Genomic DNA, 12593 nt, shown 5'->3' on the forward strand with positions numbered 1-12593 from the left:
CGGGGCCTGAACATACGGAATGGTGAAAGGCATGCAAGGAATAGAGGGAATAGGAACGATGTGGTATACCAGGGTCGACGTGCTGTCAGTGGATTGAACCAGGGCATGTGAAGCGTCTCGGGTAGCCCAGGGAAAGTTTTGTGGGGCCTGGATGTGGAAAGAGAGCTGTGGTTTCGGTGCATTACACATGACAACTAGAGACTGAGTGTGAATGAATGTGGCCTTTGTTGTCTTTTCCTAGCGCTACCTCGCGAGCACGCGGGGGAAGGAGGGTGCCATTTCATGTGTGGCCGGGTGGCGGCGGGAATTGATGAAAGCAGCATGCATGAATATGTACATGTGTATATATGTATGTCTGTGTATGTATATGTATGTGTACGTTGAAATGTACAGGTATGAATATGTGCGAGTGTTGGCGTTTATGTATATACATATGTATGTGGTGTACGAAGTGAGAGGGTCATGGAGAATGGTTTGGTAAACAGAGAAGAGGCAGTGAAAGCTTTGCGGAAGATGAAAGCCGGCAAGGCGGTGGGGTTGGATCGTATTGCAGTGGAATTTATTTAAAACGGGGTTGACTGTGTAGTTAACTGGTTGTTGAGGATATTCAATGTGTATATGGCTCATGGTGAAGTGCCTGAGGATTGGCGGAATGCATGCTTAGGTGAATGTTCAAATTACAGAGGTATAAGCTTGTTGAGTATTCCTTGGAAATTACATGGGAGGGTATTGATTGAGAGGGTGAATGCATATACAGAGCATCAGATTGGGGAAGAGCAGTGTAGTTTCAGAAGTGGTAGAGGATGTGTCGATCAGATGTTTGCTTTGAAGAATGTATGTGAGAAATACTTGGAAAAAATAATGGATTTGTATGTAGCATTTATGGATCTGGAGAAGGCATATGATAAAGTTGATAGAGATGCTCTGTGGAAGGTATTAAGAGTATGTGGTGTGGGAGGCAAGTTGATGGAAGCAGTGAAAAGTTTTTATCGAGGATGTAAGGCATGTGTACGTGCAGTAAGAGAGGAAAATGATTGGTTCTCAGTGAATGTAGGTTTGCGGCAGAGGTGTGATGTCTCCATAGTTGTTTAATTTATTTATGGATGGATTTTTAGGGAGATGACTGCAAGAGTTTTGGAGAGAGGGGCAAGTATGCAGTGTGTTGTGGATGAGAGGGCTTGGGAAGTGAGTCAGTTGTTGTTCGCTGATGATACAGCGCTGGTGGCTGATTCGTGTGAGAAACTGCAGAAGCTGGTGACTGAGTTTGGTAAAGTGTGTGAAAGAAGAAAGCTGAGAGAAAATGTGAATAAGAGCAAGGTTATAATGTACAGTAGGGTTGAGGGACGAGTCAATTGGGAGGTGAGTTTGAATGGAGAAAAAATGGAGGATGCGAAGTGTTTTAGGTATCTGGTAGTGGGTTTGGCAGCGGAAGTGAGTCACAGAGTGGGGGAGGGGGTGAAAGTTCTTGGAGTGTTGAAAAATATGTGGAAGGCGAGAACATTATCTCGGAATGCAAAAATGGGTATGTTTGAAGGAATAGTGGTTCCAACAATGTTATATGGTTGCGAGGCGTGGGCTATAGATAGGGTTGTTCGGAGGAGGGTGTTTGTGTTGGACAATAGGTGGTGTGAGGTGGTTTGATCGAGTAAGTAATAATAGGGTAAGAAAGATGTGTGGTAATGGAAAGAGTGTGGTTGAGAGAGCAGAAGAGGGTGCATTGAAATGGTTTGGTCACATGGAGAGAATGAGTGATGAAAGATTGCCAAAGAGGATATATATGTCACAGGTGGAGGGAACGAGGAGAAGTGGGAGACCAAATTGGAGGTGGAAGGATGGAGTGAAAAGATTTTTGACGATCGGGGCCTGAACATGCTTGAGGGTGAAAGGCGTGCAAGGAATAGAGTGAACTGGAACGATGTGGTATATCGGGGTCGACATGCTGTCAGAGGATTGAACCAGGGCATGTGAAGCGTTTGGGGTAAACCATGGAAAGTTTTGTGGGGCCTTGATGTGGAAAGGGAGCTGCGGTTTCGGTGCATTACACATGACAGCTAGACACCGAGTGTGGAAGAACGTTGCCTTTGTTGTCTTTTCCTGGCGCTACCTCACGTGCGGGGGAGGGGGGGGGGGGGGCATTTCATGTGTGGCGGGATGGCGACGGAAATGAATAAAGGCAGCAAGTATGAATTATGTGCATATGTATACATGTATATGTGTGTTTATGTATACATATGTACACGTTGAAATGTAAAGGTATGTATATTTGCATTTATGGACGTGTATGTATATACATGTGTATGTGGGTGGGTTGGGCCATTCTTTCCTCTGATTCCTTGTGCTACCTCGCTAACGCGCGAGACAGTGACAAAGTATAATGATATGATGATAATGATAATGATAATGATAATAATGATAATGATGATAATAGTAATAATAATAATGATAATAATAATAATAATAATAATAATGATAATAATGATAATAATAATAATAATGATAATATGTATGTGGGTTGGTTGGGCCATTCTTTCTTTCTGTTTCCTTGCGCTCGCTCGCTGACGCGAGCGACAAAGTATAATATATAAATAATGAATAAATAGATAAATGAATAAATGAATAGATAGATGAATAGATAAATAAATGAATGTATATATATATATATATATATATATATATATATATATATATATATATATATATATATATATATATATATATATATATATAATGTGTGTGTGTGTGTGTGTGTGTGTATACAAAGAGAAGTATATGCGAGAATGTTCATTAATAGAGTGATGGAAGTGACTATTAATTCTAGTACGGATGTTCTAGAATTGTTAGGGAATGTGTGTATCAGATTTCTGAGGTGAAGATTACTGTGGAAAAGTATTCAGCGATAGGTAAGTTGTATGAACATTTTATGGATCTGGAGAAAGCGTTTGACAGAGTTGAGTGAAATGCTTTATTGGATATGTTAAGGATATATGGGGTAGGAGGATAATTTTGGATGGTGCGAAAGCCTTCTACAAAGAGGAGAAAATGCATGTGAAAGAGTGGATAGAGAGTTCAGTGAAAGTTTCTGTATACATATAGGTATGAGTCAGGCCTGTGTGATGTCGCTGCCCCTTTTTAATATACAAATATGGATGGGGCTATACGAGAGATGAAAGCAAAATTAGGGAAAGAGGTGAAGGATGTAGTGTGGCCGTGAGGTATGGTCCCTGAGCGCAAGCCTGTTTACGGATGATACTGTGTTGCTTGCCGAGAGTGAATTAGAGTTGTAGAAGGTTGTACGTGTGTTCCATGATGTGTTTGTAAGCGTAGGCGATTGAAGAAGAAAGTGTATTAAACTGTATTTTGGATATGGAGGGAAGAAAGGCTGGAAGAGGTGAAAGAATTTTTGTATTTGGGAGCTACCTTGGGTACGTTTGGTGATTTGGAAGGAGAGATAAAGGAGAGAATAGTTCAAGGTACAAGAGTCACGCGGTCCCTTAATATAACAACGAAGGGTTGAGTTGTAAGTATGGAAAGTGAAAAGAGGATTACAAGATTACAAGAAGTATAGTCCTCCCAACCCCGACCCACGCAGCCGAAACATGGAAATGGAATGAGTCACAGAGGTCAGGAATACAGGCTGTGAAAATGAGCAGTTTGAGAGAAGCTTGTGCTATGACTAGATGGAATGAAGAAAGAAATGTGGTATGGCAGGGAATGCAAAGGGAATGAATTGTGGAGTGGTAGACTGAGTGAAAGGTAATACTTTGAGATAGTTTAGGCATGTAGAGAGAATGCAAGATTGGGACTTTACAATGAGGGTGTATGATGGTACAATTAAATGGGTTGGTGTGAGAGAAAGACCGCCTGTGACGTGGGGAAATAGAGCGAACGAATACTGGAGGGAGAGAAATGGTGGAAATATGCGTGGAATGGTGTATGTGAGGGAGGCATGTAAGGACAGAGATAAGAGGGGACTCTTTTCCCGTGGTCACCCCCTTGATGGGAGTTCCTAGAGGGAACGAACATCAGATTTATATATATATATATATATATATATATATATATATATATATATATATATATATATATATATATATATATATATATATATATATAGTGACTGTGTTGTTCATTAACAAGTTAGGTTTTTGAACGTATTTCTGGATCATGGTAAGGTGACTGAGGACTGGCAAGTAGTATAAAGATGAGCGTTCACACTACATTGGTATAAATTTGTTGAGGGTACCTGAGAAGTTGTATAGGTGGAAGTTGATTGAAAGAGTAAAGGCGTGAACAGAGCATCTGACTGGGGAGGAACAGTGTGGTTTCGAGTGTGAAACTGCAGAAATTTGTAACTGAGTTTGGAAGGGTGTGTGAAAGGAGGATGTTGAGAGGAAATGTGTGGAGAAGCAAAACTATTAGGTTTAGCAGAGTTGAGGGACAGGATATTTGGGGTGTAAGTTTGAATGGAGAAAAATGGAGGAAGTGACAAGTTTTAGATACCTGTGAATGGACATGGCAGTCAACGAAACCGTGGAAGCGGAAATGAGTAATCTGGTGGGTGAGGTGAGAGAGAGAGAGAGAGAGAGAGAGAGAGAGAGAGAGAGAGAGAGAGAGAGAGAGAGAGAGAGAGAGGTGAAGGCTTTGTAAGCACTGCGGAATGTGTGGACAGAGATCGTTATCTAACACGACATGTTTAAAGGTATAAGTAATGCAAACAATAATATATGCCGAGGATAGTGGATATGTTTGAAATTAAATACTTAAGGCAGTAGGTGATGTGAGGTGGTGAAATCGAGTACGAAATGAAAGGATAAGAGAGACGTGTGGTTATAAAAAAGAGTACAGATGAGATAGAGCTGAAGACAGTATGCGGTATATATATATATACATCGAGGATGTAAGGCATGTGTACGTGTAGGAAGAGAGGAAAGTGATTGGTTCTCAGTGAATGTAGGTTTGCGGCAGGGGTGTGTGATGTCTCCATGGTTGTTTAATTTGTTTATGGATGGGGTTGTTAGGGAGGTAAATGCAAGAGTCCTGGAAAGAGGGGCAAGTATGAAGTCTGTTGGGGATGAGAGAGCTTGGGAAGTGAGTCAGTTGTTGTTCGCTGATGATACAGCGCTGGTGGCTGATTCATGTGAGAAACTGCAGAAGCTGGTGACTGAGTTTGGTAAAGTGTGTGGAAGAAGAAAGTTAAGAGTAAATGTGAATAAGAGCAAGGTTATTAGGTACAGTAGGGGTGAGGGTCAAGTCAATTGGGAGGTGAGTTTGAATGGAGAAAAACTGGAGGAAGTGAAGTGTTTTAGATATCTGGGAGTGGATCTGTCAGCGGATGGAACCATGGAAGCGGAAGTGGATCATAGGGTGGGGGAGGGGGCGAAAATTTTGGGAGCCTTGAAAAATGTGTGGAAGACGAGAACATTATCTCGGAAAGCAAAAATGGGTATGTTTGAAGGAATAGTGGTTCCAACAATGTTGTATGGTTGCGAGGCGTGGGCTATGGATAGAGATGTGCGCAGGAGGATGGATGTGCTGGAAATGAGATGTTTGAGGAAAATGTGTGGTGTGAGGTGGTTTGATCGAGTAAGTAACGTAAGGGTAAGAGAGATGTGTGGAAATAAAAAGAGCGTGGTTGAGAGAGCAGAAGAGGGTGTTTTGAAATGGTTTGGGCACATGGAGAGAATGAGTGAGGAAAGATTGACCAAGAGGATATATGTGTCGGAGGTGGAGGGAACGAGGAGAAGAGGGAGACCAAATTGGAGGTGGAAAGATGGAGTGAAAAAGATTTTGTGTGATCGGGGCCTGAACATGCAGGAGGGTGAAAGGAGGGCAAGGAATAGAGTGAATTGGAGCGATGTGGTATACAGGGGTTGACGTGCTGTCAGTGGATTGAATCAAGGCATGTGAAGCGTCTGGGGTAAACCATGGAAAGCTGTGTAGGTATGTATATTTGCGTGTGTGGACGTGTGTATATACATGTGTATGGGGGGGGGGGTTGGGCCATTTCTTTCGTCTGTTTCCTTGCGCTACCTCGCAAACGCGGGAGACAGCGACAAAGTATAAAAAAAAAAAATATATATATATATATATATATATATATATATATATATATATATTATTTCATTATTATCATTATTATGATATTATTACTATTATAATACTCGATCGCCGTTTCCCGCGTCAGCGAAGTAGCGCCAGGAAACACACGAATAATGGCCTGTCCACTCATATATAAACTCCCATACACGCACATATACATGCATATACATATCAGCACATACACATATACATACATATACATAAACATACAGACATATACGTATATACATATGTACATACTCATACGTGCATGCCTTCATCCATTCCTGTCCCTACCCCGTCCCGCAGGAAACAGCGTCGCTACCCCACTGCTTCAGCGATGTAGCTCCAGAAAATCAAACAAAAAAGACCACATTCGTTCACACTCAGTCTCCAGCTGTCATGTGTAATGCATCGAAACAACAGCTCCCTATACATACACCCTTCCGTGGTTTACCCAGACATTTCACATGACCTGGTTCAGTCCAGTGACAGCACGTCGACCCCGGTACACCTCGTCATTCCAATTCACTCTATTCCTTGCACGCCTCTCACCCTCCTGTATGTTCAGACCCGGTTACTCAAAATCTTTTTCACTACATCCTTCCACCTCCAATCTGGTCTCTCCCGCTTCTCTATTTTTCCTCCGCCTCTTTTACATACAACCTCTTTGTCAATCTTCCCTTTTTCATTTCATCCATAAGTCCAAACCATTGCAACGCACCTTCTACTCTCATCGTCATTTCCACACATTTCTCTTACTCTTTCATTACTTACTCGATCAAACCACATCACACCATATAATGTCCTCAAACATTTCATTTCCAATACATCCACCCTCTTCCGTAAAACCCCATCTATGGCCTATGCCTCGCAACCATATATTATTGTTGGAACTACTATTCCCTCAAACATATCCACTTTTGCTTTCTGAGAAAACGTTCTCTCCTTCCACACATTCTTCATCGCTCCTAGAACCTTCGCTCCTTCCCCTACCCAGTGACTCACTTCCGCTTCCATAGTTCCATTTGCTGTTAAGTCCACTCCCAGATATCTCAATCACGTCACTTCCTCCAATTTTTCTCCTTGCAAACTTACATCCCAATTTACTTGTCCCTCAACCCTAATGAACCTAATAACCTTGCTCTTATTCACATTTACTCTCAACTTTCTCCTTTCACACACTTTTCTAAACTCAGTGAACATGGGAGAAAGAATACTTCCCACGTATTACCTGTGTGACGTAGAATGAGACTAAAGGTGGGGGAGTGGGGGGCTGGAAACCATCCCCTTCTTGTATTTCAATTTCTGAAAGAGGAAACAGAAGGAATCAAGCGGGGAGTTCTCATCCTCCTCGAAGGCTCAGATTGGCGTGTCTGAATATGCGTGGATGTAAACAAGATGAGAAGAGATAGGTAGTATGTTTGATGAAAGAAACCTGGATGTTCTGGCTCTGAGTGAGTCGAAGCTCAAGGGTGATGGGGAAAAATAGTATGGAAAAGTCTTGGGAGTAAAGTCAGGGGTTGGTGAGAGGACAAGAGCTAAGGAAGGAGTAACACTACTCCTGAAGCAGGAGTTGTAGAAATATGTGATGGAGTGGAAGAAAGTATATTCTAGATTGTTGTGGCCAAAATTGAAAGTGGGTGGAGAGAGATGGGTTATTATTGGTGCTTATGCACTTGGTCATGAGAAGAACATCATGAGATGCAAGTATTTTGCGAGTGACTCAGAGAGTGTGTCAACACTTTTGGTGCACGGGACCTAGTATTAGTAATGGGTAATCTATATGCGAAGGAGAGTAATGTGTCAGTTGAGGTTATGATTGGTGTGCATTGGGTATTCAGTTTTGTGAATGATAATGCTGAAGAGCGTGTGGATTTCAGTGCTGAAAAATGGCTGGTGACTGGGAATACCTGGTTTAGAAAGAGATATACATAAGTATACGTACGTGAATAGGAGAGATGGTTAAAGGGCATTATTGCGTTACATGTTAATTGATACGCGCGTAAAAGAGAGACTTTTGGATTTAGATGTGCTAAGAGTGGCAGCTGGTGGGATGTCTGATCACTATCTTGTGGAAGCGACGGTGAAGATTTGTTAGAGCTTTCAAAATAAAGAGAAAATGCTGGGAGGAAGAGGGTGTGGAGGGTAAGCCACCTTGTAAAGGACACTTGTGTGAGGATGTACCAGCAGAGATTGAGTGCAGAATGGCAAAAGGTGAGAGCAAAGGATGTGAGGGGAGTGGATGAGGTATGGGGTGCATTTGGGGAAACAGTGATGGTATATGCAAAAGATGCGTGTGGTATGAGAGAAGTGGGAAGTGGGCATATGAGATGGGATAGTGATTGGTGAGATAAAGAAGTAGAGTTGTTTGTATAAGAGAAATGAGTGGCTTATAGACGATACTTACAAGGAAGAAGTGCAAATGACTGGGAGATGTATAAAAGAAAGCGGCAGGAGGTCAAGAGGAAGGTGCAGTGGTTGAAAAAGAGGGCAAATGAGAATTGGGATGTGAGAGTATCATTAGATTTAAGGGAGAATAAAAAGATGTTTTGGAACGAAGTAAATAACGTGAGTAAGACAAGAAAAGAAATAGGAACATCGGTGAAGGGAACAAGGGGGCAAGTGATAGCAGGTAGTGATGAAGTGAGAAGGAAATGGAGCGAGTATTTGGAAGGTTTTTTGAATGTGTTTGATGATAGAGCGGCAGATATAGGGTGTTTTGGTTGGTTTGGTGTGCGAAGTGAGAGGGTCAGTGGGAATGGTTCAGTTAAGAGAGAAGAGCTAGTGAAAGTTTTGCGGAAGATGAAATCCGGCAAGGCGGCGGGTTTGGACGGTATTGCGGTTGACTTTATTCAGAAAGGGGGTGACTGTGTTGTTGATTGGTTAATAAGGTTATTCGTTGTATGTATGGATCATGGTGAAGTGCCTAAGGATTGGCGGAATGCATTCATGATGTCAGTGTACAAAAGCAAATAGGATAACGGTGAGTGTTCAAGCTACAAAAGCATAGGTTTGTTGAGTACTCCTAGGAAATTGTATGGGAGGGTATTTATTGAGATGGTGAAGACATGTACAGAGCACTATCTTAGGGAGAAGCCGTGTGGTTTCAGAAGTGGTAGAGGATATGTGGATCAGGTTTTGCTTTGAAGAATGTTTGTGAGAAATAGCTCGAAAAACTGATGGATCTGTATGTAGCATTTATGGGTCTGGAGAAGAAATATGATAGGCTTGATAGAGATGCTTTGTATAAGGTCTTAAGAGTATATGGTCTTGGAGGTAAGCTACTAAAAGCAGTGAAAAGATTTTATCAAGGATGTGAGGCATGTGTACGAGTAGGAAAAAAGGAGAGTGATTGGCTCCCAATGAAGATCGGTCTGCGGCAAGAGTGTGTGATGTCTTCATGGTTATTTAATTTGTTTATGGATGGGGTGGTTAGGGAGGTAAATGCAAAAGTTTCGGAGAGAGGAGCGAGTATGCAGTCAGTTCGGGATGAGAGGGCTTGGAAAGTAAGTCAGTTGTTGTTTGCCGATGATATAGCCTTAGTGGCTGATTCGTGTGAGAAATTGCAGACGTTGGTGACTGAGTTTGGAAAAGTGTGTGAAGGGGGAAAGTTGAGAGTAAATGTGAATAAGAACAAGGTTTAATTTGTTTAAGGACGGGGTTCTTAGGGAGGTGAATGCAAGAGTTTTGGAAAGAGGGGCAAGTATGAAGTCTGTTGGGGATAAGAGAGCTTGAGAAGTGAGTCAGTTGTTGTTCGCTGATGATACAGCGCTGGTGGCTGATTCACGTGAGAAACTGCAGAAGCCTGTGACTGAGTTTGGTAAAGTGTGTGAAAGAAGAAAGTTAAGAGTAAATGTGAATAAGAGCAAGGTTATTAGATACAGTAGGGTTGAGGGTCAAGTCAATTGGGAGGTAAGTTTGAATGGAGAAAACTGGAAGAAGTAAAGTGTTTTAGATAACTGGGAGTGGATCTGGCAGCGGATGGAACCATGGAAGCGGAAGTGAATCATAGTGTGTGGGATGGGCCGAAAATCCTGGGAGCCTTGAAGAATGTGGGAAGTCGAGAACATTATCTCGGAAAGCAAAAATGGGTATGTTTGAAGGAATAGTGGTTCCAACAATGTTGTATGGTTGCGAGGCGTGGGCTATGGATAGAGTTGTGCGCAGGAGAGTGGATGTGCTGGAGATGAGATGTTTGAGGACAATATGTGGTGTGAGGTGGTTTGATCGAGTAAGTAATGTAAGGGTAAGAGAGATGTGTGGAAATAAAAAGAGCGTGGTTGAGAGAGCAGAAGAGGGTGTTTTGAAATGGTTTGGTCACATGGAGAGAATGAGTGAGGAAAGATTGACCAAGAGGATATATGTGTCAGAGGTGGAGGGAACGGGGAGAAGTGGGAGACCAAATTGGAGGTGGAAAGATGGAGTGAAAAAGATTTTGAGTGATCGGGGCCTGAACATGCAGGAGGGTGAAAGGCGGGCAAGGAATAGAGTGAATTGGATCGATGTGGTATACCGGGGTTGACGTGCTGTCAGTGGATTGAATCAGGGCATTTGAAGCGTCTGGGGTAAACCATGGAAAGTTGTGTGGGGCCTGGATGTGGAAAGGGAGCTGTGGTTTCGGGCATTATTGCGTGACAGCTGGAGACTGAGTGTGAACGAATGGGGCCTTTGTTGTCTTTTCCTAGTGCTACCTCGTACACGTGAGGGGGGAGGGGGATGGTATTCCATGTGTGGCGAGGTGGCGATGGAAATGAATAGGGGCAGACAGTGTGAATTGTGTGCATAGGTATATATGTATGTGTCTGTGTGTGTATATATATGTGTACATTGAGATGTATAGGTATGTATATTTGCGTGTGTGGGCGTGTGTGTGTGTACATTGTGTATGGGGGTGGGTTGTGCCATTTTTTTCGTCTGTTTCCTTGCGCTACCTCGCAAACGCGGGAGACAGCGACAAAGCAAAATAATAATAAAGATATATATATATATATATATATATATATATATATATATATATATATATATATATATATATATATATATATATATATATATATATATATATATATATATATATATATATATTGACCAAGAGGATATATGTTTCAGGGGTGGAGGGAACTAGGAGGAGTGGGAGACCAAATTGGAGGTGGAAAGATGGAGTGAAAAAGATTTAGAGTGATCGGGGCCTGAACATGCAGGAGGGTGAAAGGCGTGTAAGGAATAGAGTGGATTGGAACGAAGTGGTATGACAGGTTCGACGTTCTGTCAATGGATTGAACCAGGGCATGTAAAGCGTCTGGGGTAAACCATGGGAAGTTCTGTGGGGCCTGGATGTGGAAAGGGAGCTGTAGTTTCGGTGAATTATTACATGACAGCTAGAGACCGAGTGTGAACGAATGGGACGTATGTTGTCTTTTCCTAGCGCTACCTCGCACACATGTGGGGGGAGGGGGTTGTTATTTCATGTGTGGCGAGGTAGTGATGGGAATGAATAAAGGCAGACAGTATGAAATATATACATGTGTATATATATATATATATATATATATATATATATATATATATATATATATATATATATATATATATATATATATATATGTATACGTTGAGATGTATAGGTATGTATATTTGCGTGTGTGGACGTGTATGTATATACATGTGTAAGTGGGTGGGTTGGGCCATTCTTTCGTCTGTTTCCTTGCGCTACCTCGCTAACGCGGGAGACAGCGACAAAGCGAAATAAGTAAATAAAATATATTTATATATTTATATATTTATATATATATATATATATATATATATATATATATATATATATATATATATATATATATATATACATTTTTTATATATATATATATATATATATATATATATATATATATATATATATATATATATATATATATTATCCCTGGGGATAGGGGAGAAAGAATACTTCCCACGTATTCCCTGCGTGTCGTAGAAGGCGACTAAAAGGGGAGGGAGCGGGGGGCTGGAAATCCTCCCCTCTCGTTTTTTTTTAAATTTTCCAAAAGAAGGAACAGAGAATTGGGCCAGGTGAGGGTATTCCCTCAAGGCCCAGTCCTCTGTTCTTAACGCTACCTCGCTAATGCGGGAAATGGCGAATAGTTTGAAAGAAAAAGAAATATATATATATATATATATATATATATATATATATATATATATATATATATATATATATATATATATATATATATAATGTGTGTGTGTGTTAGTGCGTGTGTGTGTGTGTGGAAAGAGAAATATTTGTGACACCGGTAGTTTAAATCCTCAACCCCAGTTGCTCTGCAAAAGGTTAAAGGAAGGAATGTTATCAAAGTCACGGATGGATGTCATCGCTGTTGGAATGACACTATTGAGCTGTGTCCAGAAAATATTTGCCACTTGAAAACCCTCCTCTCTTTGGAGCAGGAATCTTTCTGAGTGAAATGGGGTGAAATTGGCTCAACCAAGACGAGTTATGGGTTTACCTTCGCAGT

General features: G+C 41.4%; 1 protein-coding gene across 2 annotated transcripts in view; it reads left to right on the forward strand.

Moving 5' to 3' along the window:
* Window positions 1-12593, forward strand: part of LOC139764455 (opioid-binding protein/cell adhesion molecule-like) — a 301496-nt gene that overhangs the window by 226764 nt on the left and 62139 nt on the right. The gene's annotated exons all lie outside the window — the stretch shown is intronic.

Source organism: Panulirus ornatus, chromosome 50, assembly GCF_036320965.1.
Source record: "Panulirus ornatus isolate Po-2019 chromosome 50, ASM3632096v1, whole genome shotgun sequence".
NCBI lineage: Eukaryota > Metazoa > Arthropoda > Malacostraca > Decapoda > Palinuridae > Panulirus > Panulirus ornatus.